The 17,644-nt window shown below is 44.8% G+C and overlaps 1 pseudogene; it reads right to left on the bottom strand.

Moving 5' to 3' along the window:
• LOC142209973 (uncharacterized) overlaps positions 1 to 15,818 on the bottom strand; it is a 41,349-nt pseudogene extending 25,531 nt beyond the window's left edge.
• Between the last annotated feature and the right edge of the window lie 1,826 nt (positions 15,819 to 17,644).

Genomic DNA, 17,644 nt, shown 5'->3' with positions numbered 1-17,644 from the left:
GACCACCATGAAAACTTCCCATTTGGTGCCCACCTTCATAACAATCATACCTATTTGAGCCTCCCCCACAAAAACCCTCCTTGACTATTTGCTGCTGACCAACTGATATTTTGATATGACGTAATCAATGTACTCCTTTCTGACAATGGAAGGCTGTGTATCATAGATCTCATTCCAGTGCACTAGAGGGCAGGGGTCATCAATTTACAATGCCCAGAATGCCAGTCATCAAAGAAGATTAGAAGCAGATCAAAGAAGTCTATCCAGCCCTAGTGATAGGAAGGTGACTTTTGGGCCCTCTTAGCTTCTGGGCCCAGTTGCATTCACTGCATGCCAGTGTCCAGTGATATATGAAAGTGATATCATTGGTCCCCCTCCATCTGAGCATAAAGGGGACAGGGACTGGACAACAAAGCATGCACTGCATTCACAGTAGTGGTCTGTGGGTCCTTGCACATATATTATGGATTGGGCAGTGAGCAAACTAAGTGTTCAGCAGGGGTCTGTGGGTGGGCAGACAATAGCCATGTAAGAGGTAGTCCTATAGGAGTTCCCTGTAAGCTACCACTAAAGCGGGGTCATCCTAAAAGTGCTGTCAGCCTACAGTGGTTAGCTATCGAGCGCATGTAAGGTAAAGGAACTAGTTTGGATTAAGGTGGTGGCTCCATCCATGGAGGACAGAGAAAGGTCCCTGTCTTTGTGTGGAGAGGTGAACACAGATCCGAGGTTTGGTTACCTGAAAGGCATAAGATGTCTAAAGGGAGACAATAACAGATGTACAAATGTATGAAGGGAAAGTACAAAGTACTCTGTAATAATTGTTTTATTCCTAGACCTGTGATGGTGACAAGGGGACATCATCTACGTCTAGAGTATGTTTACTGTAAGAGCATTGAGACTATGGTACGATCTGCCACAGGATATGGCGAAAGGGGATATTACAAGTTAGGGGTACTAGATTTTGGTTAGGGACAAGTTGATCCAGGGTTTTATACTGATTGATGGATTTTGACTCTGAAAGAATTTGTTTCCCCTAACCTGGGGCGTTTGACATAAGCCTCATGGGGTTTTATGTCTTCTTCTCGATAAACACTGTAGAGTTATACAAACAACTCAAGAAATCTGAGTCTTCTTCGAGCTACGTTATGCTAGGATCACACCTGCGTTGTGTTTTCATTCTTCAGGTCTACTTGCGGACCAGAAAAACGGAAACCCAATCTGCCGAAAAGCTGTTACCCGTGGACCCCATACAATAAAATGGGGTCCGCCGAGTTTCTGACAGAAAAATGCAGAGAGAAAAGTTATGCTTGCGGGACTTTTCTCTATGTATTTTTCAAGCAGAACGGGGATGGAATCCCCAAACAGTCACCGAATGCAGGTGTGACCATAGCCTTACTACGTTCTTTTTGAAGGAGACTCTAGTTTGGCTTAAAGCCTTAAGTATTTTTTAAGGACATTTACTTACAGACTAGCTACCTATAGATTGCAAGCCCTACTGTGCCAGTCGGTCATTGTTAATATTATATTTGTTTGTATATTTTGTGTACTGTATGTAAACCCCCAAATGTAAAGCACCAACTCATGATAAGGTTAGTGCAGGAGACATTGTAACAGGTGTGCAAGATGTTGGTATTGATAAATCCCCCAAATTTATGAAACTTTTTGCAGGCAGTCTTGATACGATTGAACTTTGGAGAAAAATTTAGAGGTTGACCAAGCAGTCAAAAAAACAATCAGTATTAATGGTATGGTTATAGCGTCTTTCTGTTTTCAGTGCAGTACAATGGCTGTCCTTTATCCCCATTATTGTGCTTTCACCTGCATGCATTAGATCTTGCTGGATATTCCTCTCCGCGTTTTTCGGGTGGAAACCGGGCAGAAACCTGACGGACCCATTATAGTCTATGGGGTCTACGGATTGGTAAGCGGATTGGATTTCCATTTTTCATTCCCCAAGCGGACCCAAAGTATGACAACCCGAGCGCAAGTGTGAATCTATAGTAAGATGGTTTTAGTTTATCTCTCCCATTGTGTTAGACCTAAAACAAGGCGACTAATTTCCTTGGTGGTTTTAAGTCAGGCCCTAGACATGGCATAATAGAACATATGGACAGGACTTGTCATTTTGAGACAACCCCGTTAATAAATGAAAGATAATATTGACATTCACAATAATGGTGATAAAAGCACACAGATTACAGATGAATTTTTATTCCTTTTTAAATGAATTCCGTCAGAGTATTGTATGCATAGATACTGGCACAGATAGCACATAAGTGTTGGGTATATATTGGCCAATAAGAATCACCTATTTGTACATCGAAAGAAGTTCCTACAGAACTGTATGCATTAACCACGATGGGGATTTTTCGATTCCTACAACTTTGATCCTCTTAGGATCCCAAATACAATCTTCTTCTAATCCGCTCCTCACCATGCCACAGTACTCAGGCACCCAGGCAGTATCATACCCTTTTTTATGCCAGGTTTTCTGCAATGGATGACCTTGATAGTCTATCATTATTACTTTACCCACATTGACTCTCAGCTTCAAGATAACCTGATCACTTTGATCTCCTAAAGGATAGCGTTCTGCCTTTTCTATATCTCTGCTGACATAGACTCCTTTCCCTAACATGCCATCACGTGATCTCTTGAAACCCTTCTAAATAATCTGCATCGCCGCTTCTAAGGTGGTGCCATTGTACATCACATAGATCTTCCCATTTTTAGGCTTATCATCACTGCGAAGGAAGATTTCACAAAAGCCAGGGAGACCCTCTTCTTCCCAGAAATCTTCATATCCACTGGCCATGTTCTCTGTGAAAAAAAATTAAATAAATATATATTACACTTGTACTGTAAGTGACTATTTTCGACTAAGGCTCTGTTCAGATTTACGTCACTGTTTCTGTTATGTAGATGGAAACCATAATATAATGCTCCATGCGTTACATGATAGACAATTGGACTACACGACACAGTGAATGGCAGCATTTCAGCGTTACTATTTGGGTAAAATGTTCACATGTATAGTTATTATGTTTTTATAAAGGAACGCTCCAGCCAAAACAGATGATGAGAACCTTGTCTTTAAAATTCCAAGTGCACCAATGATCTTCTTAGTGCACTAATTGTAGCCATGTTTTTGCAATTACACTTATGAGGACATTTCAATAATTCAAAGAGGACCTTTCATCACCTCCTTCAACTCCAACTCTTTACATCCTTCAATAGGTGTTGGAATTATTTCTCTAGCCCACACCATTCCTGAACAACCACAGTTGTTACTTTCAGTACCTAATATAGTAGTTAGGATCTCTGCTCTCTGGTAGGCAGTGCTAGACTACCAGCTCCATACCTGGACCACCCACCTGACAGTAGAAAGCCTAATTAGTATATTGGGTGCTCAAAGCAACAGAACTGATCGCTCAGGAATGGTGGAGGCTGGAGAAGAAATCCCAACTGTGTCGGAATCAGCAACTAGCTGGGAGAGTTGAGCCCTGCACACCTGGCTACCTCCGGCCTGCGCTAGGTCCGCTGTCTGAGTGCTGGCATCCCTCAGATCCAAACTCACAACCCGTATCTGCTAGCTGGGAGAGTTCTAGGGGATTCCTCACCTCCCATTAGCTTCCTTACATGGGGACACCTCTGGTTCTGGCACTGGTTTAACCACCACTTGTCCTCCCTCCAATACACATTGTCTTTAGCCGGTATTTGAAGCGTTTTTTATTAATGAACATGTGACTAGAAATGCACTGCTATGGCGCTGCAGGTAGATCGACACAGTGCATTTTTGCAGGATGATTTACCGATGTTGCTGGAAGACATTCCTTTGAACATTAGGGCAAGGATGTGGCTCCAGCAGGATGGAGCACTTCCCCATTTTGACATATCACCAACCAATGGCCGAATAGGTGAATCAGTGGATCGAACGCGACGTACCTGTGCTGTGGCCCTCTTGTTCACCAGATTTGACCCCACTTGATTTTTTCTTGTGCAGACATGTCAAGTCCGTTGTGTATACAATGCCTGTGCCACCCCGTGAAGAGCTCGTGAACCGCATCTAGGCTGCATTCGTTGCGGTGAGGGTCATGCCGGGAGTCTGTGAACGGGTGTGTCAATCCATCTCCCGGCCAGGGGTGACCTGCCCCTTTCGCTGCCCGAGGCAGAGAGCAGGCACGGAGAGGACCCAGGTGACAGAGGTGCAAGACAGACATGAACTGGGTACCCTGGTCTGTGAGCATCCCTCTGGGAAACCCAACATGGGAGAAGATGCCCCAAAAATTTAGGGTTTGGCCAAACCTGATATTTTTTGAAAATTATTAACAAATCCGGTTTATTACCAACCAGTTCACTCATCTCTAGTTAGAATCACAGCAAGTGAAGCAGTCAATTAAAAGTTACAGAGCAAGTGTGCTGAGTCTAAGATGCATAGTGCATAAGAATCACCAACCCTCTGCTGACTCAGGATGACTGCACCCCAGCCATGACCTTAACCCCAGCCATGACCTTAACCCCAGCCATGACCTTAACCACCAAAACTATGAACCTCACCACATCCAACACCTTTGGGATGAACTAGAATGGATATTGCAAGCCAGACAACACCAGTGTCTAAATTCATAATGCTTATCTGGATGAATGGGCAAAAATTCAGATAGACTCACACCGAATTCATGTAGAAAACCCTTCACAAAAGAGCAAAGACAATTTTGGCTGTAAAAGCAGGCTCCATAGTAAAGCTTATTAGTTCATATAGTGTATACATGCAGCACAATAAGCTTCAGAATACCATTTATGAGGGAGGCACCTGGGCGGCATATGGCGGTGCCATAGTGACTCATTGGTTAGCATTGTAGCATTGCATTACTTGATCCTGGCTTCAAATCCAGCCAAGGACAACAGCTTCAAGACGTTTGCATGTTCTCCCCATGTTTCCGTGGGTTTCCTCCAACATTTCAAAGACATCCTGATAGGTCATTTAGATTGCGTGCTCTATATGGGACAGTGACAACGTCTGTAAACTGCTGCAGAATATGATGGCGCTATATAAGTGAGCAAAATAAGATCTGTCAGAGTGTCTTCTCAGGCCTAAGCCTCTCTACTGATTGATCTTCAAAATCATTCAGAGGGGGCTGGAAACAAGACCCTCAGGCCTTGTTCATATCTGTGTCGGTAATCCATTCGGGGAGTCCACATGGGGACCCCCTTGAACGGACTACCGAATGCATTTGCAAGCTGTGTGCAGTGAAAGCACACAGACCCCATAGACTATAATACCTACTGTCACGGAGCAAAGGTATACGTCTTCCTCCGGATGGTCTTTTGAATCAACAGGGACGCAAGAGGTCGGGAGACAACAGCAATTTATTGTAATCCACAAAGTTAGTAGCCGGCGGCGGTCACATCAACCGTAATAACAATAAGTCCACAGAAGTCACAATCCAATGATAGCTTTGGTTCCTTGGTCCTGTAACTAAATTCTGGCTCTCTGCAGAGCTGTGCACAGGCCGGCTAACACATACTAACTGCTAGCTATATACTATATACTAAACTGTTACACCTATACCTGGGGGTGGGAAGGGCTGAGCCACAGATCCTTCCCCCCTCACCTATGCCAAGGAGAGCAGACTCCCTGTCTACTATGGACAATGCACCATCCAACATCTTCTTGGAGACACTGATCAGATTATCTCCACCCATTGTCCTCACTAGTTAGAGGTATTTGCATACAATGTGCTAACACACTAGACCCGAATCAGCCAACTACACACTGATGTTTACAACAGGTTAGAGAATACATTCCACATGAAATATATATTACACATTGCCTATAGTATAGACTCTAACCATCCCGTGACAACCCCTCCCCCTCTCAAAACATGTGCATGACACAATTGGCCTACACAGGTAAATTGGGGAATGCACATCAGTCTCTATAGCTCATATGTCCTCCTGCCGGGATAACCCATCCGCGTTCTGGTGTTGGTTCCCTCGGCGGTACTGAATGGTAAAGTTGTAGGGTTGAAGGGCTGGCATCTGTCAGAAAATCCGGTGGATCCATGTTGGCTTCTCCCTGAGCTTGGCTTCGGGTCACTGCTCCCACAAAGTGGCACTGTAGATTTCCAACATCGTTGCCTAACAGAACATCGGCCGGCAGCCCGCTCATCACACCAATTGTGCATCGTTTTGGTCCATAACCATAGTCGAGTTCCACGGTAGCTTTAGGAATACGTCTTTGAGTACCCCCTGCCAACTTGATAGAAATGCCAGGACCCTCCTCTAGGGCCTCGGGTCGCACAACTCGGGGGTCCGCTACCGTTAGGAAAGCTCCCGAGTCCCGGAATCCAACAACTGTTCGGCCATCCAGTAGGACCTCCTGCAAGTGCTTCCTCTGAAGGTTTGCGGGATGTGTGGCGGAAGGCTGAATCCCATAGACCCCTGGAGGTGGAACAGATGTGTCATTCATGGAGTCATCTGGAAATGGGGCCAAACTTTCTGTCCTAGGAGTGGTTCCCAGGTAGTGAATAGGCCGGGATGCCACGGTGGCCCGTGCCCCCATGTTAACAGGGCAACTAGCTTGCAAATGTCCAGGCCGCCCGCACCCAAAACATCTGCGCTCTAGCATTCTTCCAGTAGGTCGTTGTCTAGGGACAGGGTTGTTCATAGCTGGAGGCCGATGGGCTGGGGCAGGGGTAGAGGGGGAATTGTAATCCTGAGGCCGGGCACGAAAGGTGGTTGGCTGGCTGAAGGGTGTCTGGCGGACTGTGGTAGTTTTCCGCTCCTCTGCAAACAACCTCTTCCACTGCGGCTTGATGGTCAGGCCCTCATCTGCAAGAGAAGCAGCTTGCTCAACTGTGGCTGGGTTCCGTTCCAGCACCCACTCACGGATCTCAGCGGGGCACTGGGAAAAGAACTGTTCCTTAAGTATGACTTGGAGGATCTTATCGACTGTGACAGCCTCCTCTCCTTCTAGCCAGCGCTTGCATGCTTGCTTCAACTTGTGGGCGAACATGTGGAAGGAGCTTCCCCCATTGTAAGACAAAGAGCGGAACTGAACTCGGTAGGTCTCTGGAGTGACTGCATAATACTTCTGCACCGCTCTTTTAATGGCCTCATAGTCCCGCTGATCACTAGGGTCCATGGCTCTGAGAGCTTCCGCAGCCCCATCTCGTAGGTGCCCCACCAGATACCGGACCCAATCCTTCTCTGGGACTTCCATCAGGTGGCACTGGTGTTCGAAGTCCTGAAAATATCCATCAACATCCCCAGCCGCTTCCTCAAAGGTCTTGAAGTGTTTATGGGAGACATATGGTGGTTCTCTCACTGTTGGGCTGGGGGTCGACGTTTGATTATAATTCCTCATAGTTATCTCAGCCATTCGCATTTCATGCGCCATTCTTTCCTTTTCATGCGCCATTCTCTGTTCCTCCTTCTCCGTTTCCTGAGCCCTCTGTAATGCTCTACTCCTTTGCTCTGCAGTTGCTCCTAGCCCCAGCACTGCCAATTCCTCCTCATACAAAACAACCCATCTGCTCTTTTGGGTCTGTACCTGCCACTCCTGTATCTCTACTGTCTCCTGGGGGCAGCCCTCCTCATGGTCGCTTTGCAGGGTCATCTCCTCCAGTGCCTCGATCAGTTGCTCTTTCGTTCTTCCCTGGTAACTCAGGTTTAGTTCCCGGGCCCTTACTTGTAGACTTGCCATAGTCCAGTTCCTGTATTCTGAGGTTGTGGCTCCATTAATCGCTGGGCTGCTGTAGTCCATCTCGCTATCCGCTGTTGATCCCACCGCTGCCAACCAGTTGTCACGGAGCAAAGGTATACGTCTTCCTCCGGATGGTCTTTTGAATCAACAGGGACGCAAGAGGTCGGGAGACAACAGCAATTTATTGTAATCCACAAAGTTAGTAGCCGGCGGCGGTCACATCAACCGTAATAACAATAAGTCCACAGAAGTCACAATCCAATGATAGCTTTGGTTCCTTGGTCCTGTAACTAAATTCTGGCTCTCTGCAGAGCTGTGCACAGGCCGGCTAACACATACTAACTGCTAGCTATATACTATATACTAAACTGTTACACCTATACCTGGGGGTGGGAAGGGCTGAGCCACAGATCCTTCCCCCCTCACCTATGCCAAGGAGAGCAGACTCCCTGTCTACTATGGACAATGCACCATCCAACATCTTCTTGGAGACACTGATCAGATTATCTCCACCCATTGTCCTCACTAGTTAGAGGTATTTGCATACAATGTGCTAACACACTAGACCCGAATCAGCCAACTACACACTGATGTTTACAACAGGTTAGAGAATACATTCCACATGAAATATATATTACACATTGCCTATAGTATAGACTCTAACCATCCCGTGACACCTACACTCACCGGCCACTTTATTAGGTACACCTGTCCAACTGCTCGTTAACACTTAATTTCTAATCAGCCAATCACATGGCGGCAACTCAGTGCATTCAGGCATGTAGACATGGTCAAGACAATCTCCTGCAGTTCAAACCGAGCATCAGTATGGGGAAGAAAGGTGATTTGAGTGCCTTTGAACGTGGCATGGTTGTTGGTGCCAGAAGGGCTGGTCTGATTATTTCAGAAACTGCTGATCTACTGGGATTTTCACGCACAACCATCTCTAGGGTTTACAGAGAATGGTCCGAAAAAGAAAAAACATCCAGTGAGCGGCAGTTCTGTGGGCGGGAATGCGTTGTTGATGCCAGAGGTCAGAGGAGAATGGCCAGACTGGTTCGAGCTGATAGAAAGGCAACAGTGACTCAAATAGCCACCCGTTACAACCAAGGTAGCCAGAAGAGCATCTCTGAACGCACAGTACGTCGAACTTTGAGGCAGATGGGCTACAGCAGCAGAAGACCACACCTGGTGCCACTCCTTTCAGCTAAGAACAGGAAACTGAGGCTACAATTTGCACAAGCTCATCGAAATTGGACAATTGAAGATTGGAAAAACGTTGCCTGGTCTGATGAGTCTCGATTTCTGCTGCGACATTCGGATGGTAGGGTCAGAATTTGGCGTCAACAACATGAAAGCATGGATCCATCCTGCCTTGTATCAATGGTTCAGGCTGGTGGTGGTGGTGTCATGGTGTGGGGAATATTTTCTTGGCACTCTTTGGGCCCCATGGTACCAATTGAGCATCGTTGCAACGCCAAAGCCTACCTGAGTATTGTTGCTGACCATGTCCATCCCTTTATGACCACAATGTACCCAACATCTGATGGCTACTTTCAGCAGGATAATGCGCCATGTCATAAAGCTGGAATCCTCTCAGACTGGTTTCTTGAACATGACAATGAGTTCACTGTACTCCAATGGCCTCCACAGTCACCAGATCTCAATCCAATAGAGCATCTTTGGGATGTGGTGGAACAGGAGATTCGCATCATGGATGTGCAGTCGACAAATCTGCGGCAACTGTGTGATGCCATCATGTCAATATGGACCAAAATCTCTGAGGAATGCTTCCAGCACCTTGTTGAATCTATGCCACGAAGAATTGAGGCAGTTCTGAAGGCAAAAGGGGGTCCAACCCGTTACTAGCATGGTGTACCTAATAAAGTGGCCGGTGAGTGTATACTTTCCTGTCTACATGATTCGTGTCTATGGGGTCCGTGTGCTTTCATTGCACACCGCTTGCAAATGTGTTCGGTAGTCCGTTCGGAGGGGTCCGCATGCGGAGTCCCCAAACGGATTACCAAACGCAGATGTGAACCAAGGGTCAGGCAGTTAGTCTGGTGGATTAGCTAGTGAAAGGCATTGAGGAGGTTCCTATGCAGAGTAATACATGCTAGCTGCAGAAGCCACAAAGTCTGAATTTTAATAGCAGTGCCGTAGAGATAAATGGACATATGCGCTGCCGCTGCTGCTCCATTAGATTGTAAGACTGTGAACCATACCTAGTCATTCATACAATATATCCTTAGAGCAGTCTTATAACTCGAACACAGAAAATACCTACTTGCCAGAACGCCTACTGGCAAGAATTCTACTGCAAGAATAATAGACCTTTACACTATGCACATTATATAGGCTCACTAAGTTTTGTTTCTAAAGATAATCTACTGGAGGTGTTTCTAGAGAAAGGGTTATAAAATGTTAATTTTATCAGATCAGCATGAAAAGCCTATGTGTGAACACTCCCTAATAGTTGCATTTCAGATAAGGACTACTAACAGTTGGTCATCAACACACTAAGTGATGGATCTACTGTAATAGTGGAAAATTCCCTTTACATTTCAGATAATTGCTGCGGTGCCGTGTAACCCCTGTTTATCTAACATACTTTACCTAGCACTTCTACATGGAATAATTTTTCTGTCTTGACGTCTTGAAAAACTCAGTAAACTAAGATCTTGAAGCAGTTTTAATACTATACACAATTACTAGTGATTCACCTTTGTACACTTGGATTGTATGAAACTAAATAAGAATACTTATTGCTGAACCACTTGTAACTAGAAGGTTTCACAAAGAAAGTAAGGATAAGGATAAAACCCTCAGGCTAGTCTGCTAATGAAAGGCATTGAGGAGCTTGCTATGTACAGTAATACTGTACATGCAAGCTGCAGAAGCCAGAAAGTCTGAAGTTTAATAGCAGTCCCACGAACGATTCGTGCGGGCAGTGCGCAGCAAGCCCATGGACCCCATTATAGTCTATGGGGCCCGTGCGCATGAACTGCACAGCGCTTGCAGTTGCGCTTGTGTTCTGTCCATAGGGGTTCTCGTACGAACCCTTACAGATGGAACACATCAGCATGTGTGAACCGGGCATTAAACAGACATATGTGTTGCTGCTCCATCAGAATATGTTCACACTGAGTTTTTTGGACCGGATTTTGACGCGGAATCCGCCTCAGAATCCCGCTCCAAAAATGCCTCCCATTGACTTCAATGGAAACCGTTCACTTCTTTTTTTCTACTAGCGTTTTTTTCCCCCACTCGCGGAAAAAAGAAGTGAGCTGCCCTATCTTGGATTAAGCCGCTGAATCCCGAGACTCCCTCCCGACTAGACCAATTCATTTAGGTCAGGGGTGCCCAATACGTCGATCGCGTTCTACTGGTAGATCACAAAGGACGTATGGGTCGATCACGGGATGCAGGGATCCCCGGTGTCTGCTTTTTCACAGTGCAGGCTGAGAGTCATCTCCGGACACTGGCAGGCGGGGCTGCCGTAGCCCTAGCCTGCCAGTGTCCAGAGATAACTCTCAGCCTGCACTGTGAACAGACACCGGGGATCCCTGGGCGGCCACAGAACGCCGCTGTCTCCTTCTCTCACGATCCGCCCGGCCCCGCCCACAAAGTAGCTCACACGCTGAAAAAGTGTGAGCACCCCTGATTTAGGCCCAATCCGGAGCGGAATGCCACATCTGGATACAAGTGCACTGCACTGGCATCCATTCGCAGCTAGCTGCGTAAAGTGTTTTTTGAAGCTGGATTCTGAGACAGCCTCCACGTGAAAATCCGGTCCAAAAAACTCTGTGTGAACTCAGCCTTAAAAGACTACCTATCTACTTCTCATGAGCAGAGGATAGAGGATAAGTTTCATTTGCAGTACCTAAAGTAATGAGTGTGACTCAAGACATTGGATTTATATCCTGGTTATATGGCATGTGAGTCGTACACAATATTTTTATTCTGTTTTTTTTTTTATTACATCCCAATGTCAATATATCTCCAACTAGAACTTCATTCTGTCCTATTAATATAGTCATTCATACAGTATATCAAGGATTGGCAACTTTTTTTGCATAGTGTGCCAATTAAAAAAAAAAAGTCAAAGACAAATTACTCAATGCACCATGCAATATGACATGAAGGTTATATCTTTTCTCCAAGATGGCGCCGCATGAGTGGCAGCCTCGATACAGAGCTCCAAGCTGAGAGCAACCTTTATCTTTTCTTTTCACTCTTTTTGTCTGTATCTTCATGAATCCTCTACTCAAGCAACCTAGCACTATGAATTAGCAGCTGTAAATCGAATGGAAGACCCAGTGCAGTATTTTTTTTTTTTCCTTTTGTTTCTATTGTTAAAGCATGACCTGAACAGCTGGAATTTCCTGTGTGGACATGTGCTTGTTACCATCCCCCCTTGAGCTAAGGACAGCATGGTCACCATGACGCAGACAAAGCTGAAGGAGAAACCTGCATGAAAGTGCAGACTTCTTCTTTCAAGGAGATGATTTTTGGCATCTATTGCTGAAGATGCCTGCGACTGACTGGTATTTCCTTCTATTACTGAGGACACGTGGGACTCTGTTACAGCCTGGGAACCTACCATCACCCACCTACCCCATGAGTTTATTGACGCTTGGCAAGAGAGCAGCGCCATGTATACCTGGATGGCTTCAGACTTCTTTGGGCAGTGGAATACAGTGTTAAGAAGAAAGGAGGAGGGCTTGTGATGAAGGACATTTTTTGTGGTTAAGGAACAATGGTGCTGATGCAAGATACCGAACTATCAGCTGTGAGCATGAGATCTCACCACCTACCAAAGGAACTGCCACATGTTATCATGATAGCTGCATATGCCCCCCACCTCTGCAAAAAAAAACATTTCTGCCTGTTATATCTACATGCTGTGACCCCTCCTCATGTCCTCCAACCACGGTCAGTCTGTATTATCAACATCACTCCACACAGAGAACTAAATGATCCTGCAGTGTGTCTGTGTTTCTTTCTTTTTAGTTGATGATTCCTAGGATTTCTCTATCTACCATAAGCTTGTATGTGTTTGCTCTTTTGTTACATACTACTGTACCATCCATGAAACTGTATCACTGAAATTTCCCCATTGTGGAACTAATAAAGGATTATCTTATAATGCAATACAATATATTAAAATCAATTAACTTAATCAGCTAATTAATTCATTGATTATAATGGATTGTGTCATATAAGGCAAGTCTACCACCACCCCAGGAATATTCAACTACCACCACAGTGTTACAGAGCACATTGCAGTGAGAAACAACATTCCTTTATTATATATGTTACTTTTCTAGATTTTAAGAAAAATAACTTGAGTCTAATGCAAATGAGGCAGTCGGTGCACTGGGGGCTGGCCTTCAGCCTTGGGAGCACTGCTCTTGCTGCTCAAGTAGGATGGGTGATGTCATAGCGGTGGGTAGAGCACCTGTTATTGCATGGAGTGATGAAGATAGAGATAGAGTGGCAAGTGTAGTTTTACAGGGAGATGAAGGTCTGCTCCCAATACACCAACTAATTCAAACAATTGTGGATTCGTCTCTAATAAACTAAAAATTATACCTCTTCAGACCCCAAAGTATAAAAGGAGGAGACCCAGGAGAGGTAAAAAAAAAATAAAAAAATACTACTCACCTTCCCGCCAGATGCATAGCTTTACCATTAATGATCCTTTCTCTAGAAACACCTCCAGCAGATTATCTTTAGAAACAAAACTTAGGGAACCTATAAAATGTGTAGGGGACAAAGGTCTATTATACCTGCCGCAGAGCTGTCCTGGTAAGTATTCGCATAGTATTTTCTAATGTTCATGTTATGTAACTACTCTATGAATATATTGTGTGCACTTAGAGTAAGATGTTAGAGTAAATCTTTAAAACTCTGCAAATGTTTTCATTATCTAGATATGCAAAAATGTTTTACTTTTAATTGTCTATAAGGCTATTGTAAGGATTGGAGTCAGGGTCAGGCAGTGCAAAGTGACACAGCTGGGAAAGCAACACTGTGCAACTAATGACAAAAGGGGTCGTAGGCCTTGCGGCTATAACTATGCTGTAATATCTGAGATGAGGCAGACCAATGCACTTCCTAATTGAAGTGCGCCTACCACGACTCCTTACGCTTCTATCCCGGCGGCTAGGATTAGGTAAGAGGAGGCCCTGAAAGTCCTAGGGACTGGAGTCACAGGGGTCACACCTAAACAGAAAGCACAGTGTCAATACAATGCAAAACAAAAGACTAAACAGCATGGAACCAGGGAGGACCACAAGTCCCAGCAAGACACAGAAGAGAAGGCGAGGTCAGACGAGCAAGAGGTCAAGCCAGGAGATATAATAAAGGTACCGAATCAAAAGACAAGGGAGAGTCAAAAATACAAGCCGGGTCTAAAAACCAAGAGACATATGAAATACAAACAGACAAGGAATCAGACTGAGCAGGGGGACCAGGAAACCCAAAGTGAATGGCTGGCAAAGATCCATGCCTGGGTGGGGTTTAAATAGCAGCAGAGAACACACCTGATGGCTAACGGCATGGAGACTGAAGGCAAGGAAAAGATTAACCCTTAATGACCTAAGCACACCCAATAGAACTCCTAACACGTCTCCCAGGGAGACACCGCGCAGCAAGGAGACCACGGCGACTCCGTATCCTGACAGCTATGTTCATGGAAAACCCTTTTAATAAAAGGGGATGCCGGTTCAGGAACATCATCTATCAGCCAAAGTCAAGAATATCTACAAGGAGTGTCTCACTAGATGAGTTTCTAAATCCCCGACAATGCATGGATTCTGAACACTTGCTGCCAGGGGCCCCTCAGATTACAGCTGGTTCACTGAAGCCCAGCAGTGGGGCACCCTGTAATAATCATAAGTTGACATGAGCTTTTATATGGGGAATGCAAAGAGTGGACAATCCCTAGAATCTTACTTCAAGCGACAAACCAAAAATTGGAGAAATTTTTGGTGAATAAATCTTTTAATTACACATTCAGAGTTACAAATCAGGAAGGATATTACATATAAAGTAGTGGTCAGGGCTACTAGTAAAAGAGGCAGGTCTGAGCCCATTCGAGAACTAACAGGGATTGTGACATTTACATAATAACCACAGAGCGGTATTATAGAAAGAAATTGTGGAGGAGAAATTATCTATCCATCTTCTCTACGTCCGGTGCGGATACTGCAGACACCGGAACAAACAAGGTCTTCTAGGCATTTTGCACACGACTGTGGGCAGGGCACAGATCAGTAAAAACGGAACGTAAAAAAACTGATAGAATATATAAGACCTGCTCCATGTTTTGCGCTTTTCTACAGCCCAGACATCTTTAAAAACTATGGATGTGTGTATAGGGCTATAGAAATGAATTTTATACACAATTTCAGCAACAAATTATGGTCATGCACATCTTTGCAGAAGGAGTTGTGCAGGCCTAGCAGGCTAGACCAAGTACAATTGTCCACCTCATAATGGAAACATATAGAATACGATCACTTATATTTTTGGCAGATATAACTATTTAGGACTGTGTGAAAAGTTCCCCCAACAACTGCAACAAAATGTTAAGACATTGTAGCCCAAATTTTAGCAGAACTTGTGGTGAGATATGAGCCATTTCTACCACTTTGATTCTTCTGGGATCCCAAACACAATCCTCTTCCAGTCCACTTTCAACCATCCCACAATATGCTGGCACTCAGGCAGTATCGTAGCCATAATCGTGCCATGTATTTTGCAAATTGTGATCTTGATATTCAATCTTCTTGACTTTGCCCACATTCACTCTGAGTTTCAGGACCACCTGATCTGTTTTGTCTGACAGGGGGTATCTCAGAGCCTTGTTGATGTCTCTACTGACATAGATCCCTCTTCCCAGCATTCCATCATCAGATTGCTTAAATCCATATAGCATGATTTGTAAAGCTGCAGTATATGTGGTTCCGTGGTACATGACATAGATCCTATCATCTAGGGGCTGGTCAGAACTGCGGAGAACCGCTCCCTGAAATCCAGGCAAAGTCTCTTCTTTCCAAATATCACCAATATGGTTTGAAGAATTTCCAGAGTAATAGGCCATGATTACTAGAAAACAGAAAGATGATATGGTGAGTGGTATATGTATAATGCGATGTAATAGGTCAGAATATCTGTACTATGCATGCAAATTATTTAACCCCTTCCCACACCTTAACATAATTGTCAAGGTGTTGGGCTAGTTTGAGCTCTTGATATATAGTTACATCATGGTGATCGAAGGGGCTCTGAAGTTGTGTCTGCACGATCATCATGGTGGGCAGGGGTAGGGGTCAGTATCTTGCTCAGAGGCAGAAACTTCCAACATGATACGGTATATAACTATAATGAGAGTCCTGATCCCACCATAAAGGTCAGGCCGGTAAATCTAGTGAACACACAGACAGAATTTCACAAATGTGGTCATGTAACTCTAGTCTCAGGCTGGTAAATGCAGCGAATGCACAAACCATTTTTCCTAGCTACATGAAATACATTTAATAGATTACCTAGGCCTCATTCACATGACATACAACAGCTATTTTTGGATTGGTTTTAATGGCTGACACATGGCCATTTTAAAACAATGAGGGTGAAAGAGTATATTCGCATATCCGATCTTTTGGTGGACAGAAAAAACGGTCATAGAAATAGACACACTTTATCTGCTTTGATGAGCACATGGACCCAATAGAAATCAATGGATCAGTTTTAGTGGTAGAAAGTCCATAAACTATAATTCTGTTTCCGCCACAGCCTTTTCCGGAGCGTTTTTTTTGCTGCAGCTCACTATGTGGGGCTTAGCCTTATAAACAGATCAGTGGGTTGGGTCAAAAATTAAAGATCAATGAAATTCATCCTGTAACAGTACATTAAAATGGATGCAAAGAAGATGATACTTACTAGAGATGAGCGAACACTGTTCGGAACAGCCGTTCTGAACAGCACGCTCCCATAGAAATGAATGGAAGCGGCCGGCACGCGGGGGGTTAAGCGGCCGGCAAAGTCTGCGTGCCAGGTGCTTTCATTCATTTCTATGGGAGCGTGCTGTTCGGATCGGCTGATCCAAACAGTGTTCGCTCATCTCTAATACTTACCAATGAGAAACGGAAATACTGAATGGGAGCAAAATGGATGTCAAAAAAGGATATTAGGGCCATCATTACAGCCATCATAAACTGCGCTGTGATATATGAATCTGTTCAGGGGAGTCCACGTGGAGGAGTCCAAGATGGCCGTTTTGTACCTTGGACGCCCCCCAAACGGACTACCGAATGCATTGGCAAGCGGTGAGCAATGAAAGCACACAGACCCCATAGACTATATGCAGACTTTCGACAGGAAAGTAGATTGTGAAATACTTTTCTGTCCGCACGTTCCATGCGGAGACCGTGTGGAAAGCACACGGACCTCATTATAGTCATCATGTGCTTTCACTGCACACCGCTTGCCAATGCATTCGGTAGTCCGTTCGGGGGCGTCCAAGGTACAAAACAGCCATCTTGCACCCAAGGGGCACCTGTTTTCATGGATTCCCAATACATTACAGTGTATGGAGGAATTTGTTAAAACGGACAAAAATAGAACATGACCTATATTTTGATGGTAATATAATGGTCATGTGAATGGTCCCTATTCACAGACAATAAAGTTAATCCCTTCTCGACAACCACCATAGTATTACATAGCCACTAGATCTCTGCTGTATACAGTAAAGACCTGGTGCTAATGCCTGTAATCAGTGCTCTTAAAAGTGACTGAGGAGCCATGTTTGTCAAAGCCAGTGGCAGCCGCCATTTTTGTGTTGATCGCCAGCTCCCAAATCAAGATCCTGGCCATCAGTTGCTACGACAGCTGAGTTTATTGAAGGCTCGCAGGCTTGTCTCTCCT

This window comes from Leptodactylus fuscus, chromosome 6 (assembly GCF_031893055.1).
Source record: "Leptodactylus fuscus isolate aLepFus1 chromosome 6, aLepFus1.hap2, whole genome shotgun sequence".
NCBI lineage: Eukaryota > Metazoa > Chordata > Amphibia > Anura > Leptodactylidae > Leptodactylus > Leptodactylus fuscus.
This window is presented reverse-complemented; position numbering and strand designations above follow the sequence as displayed.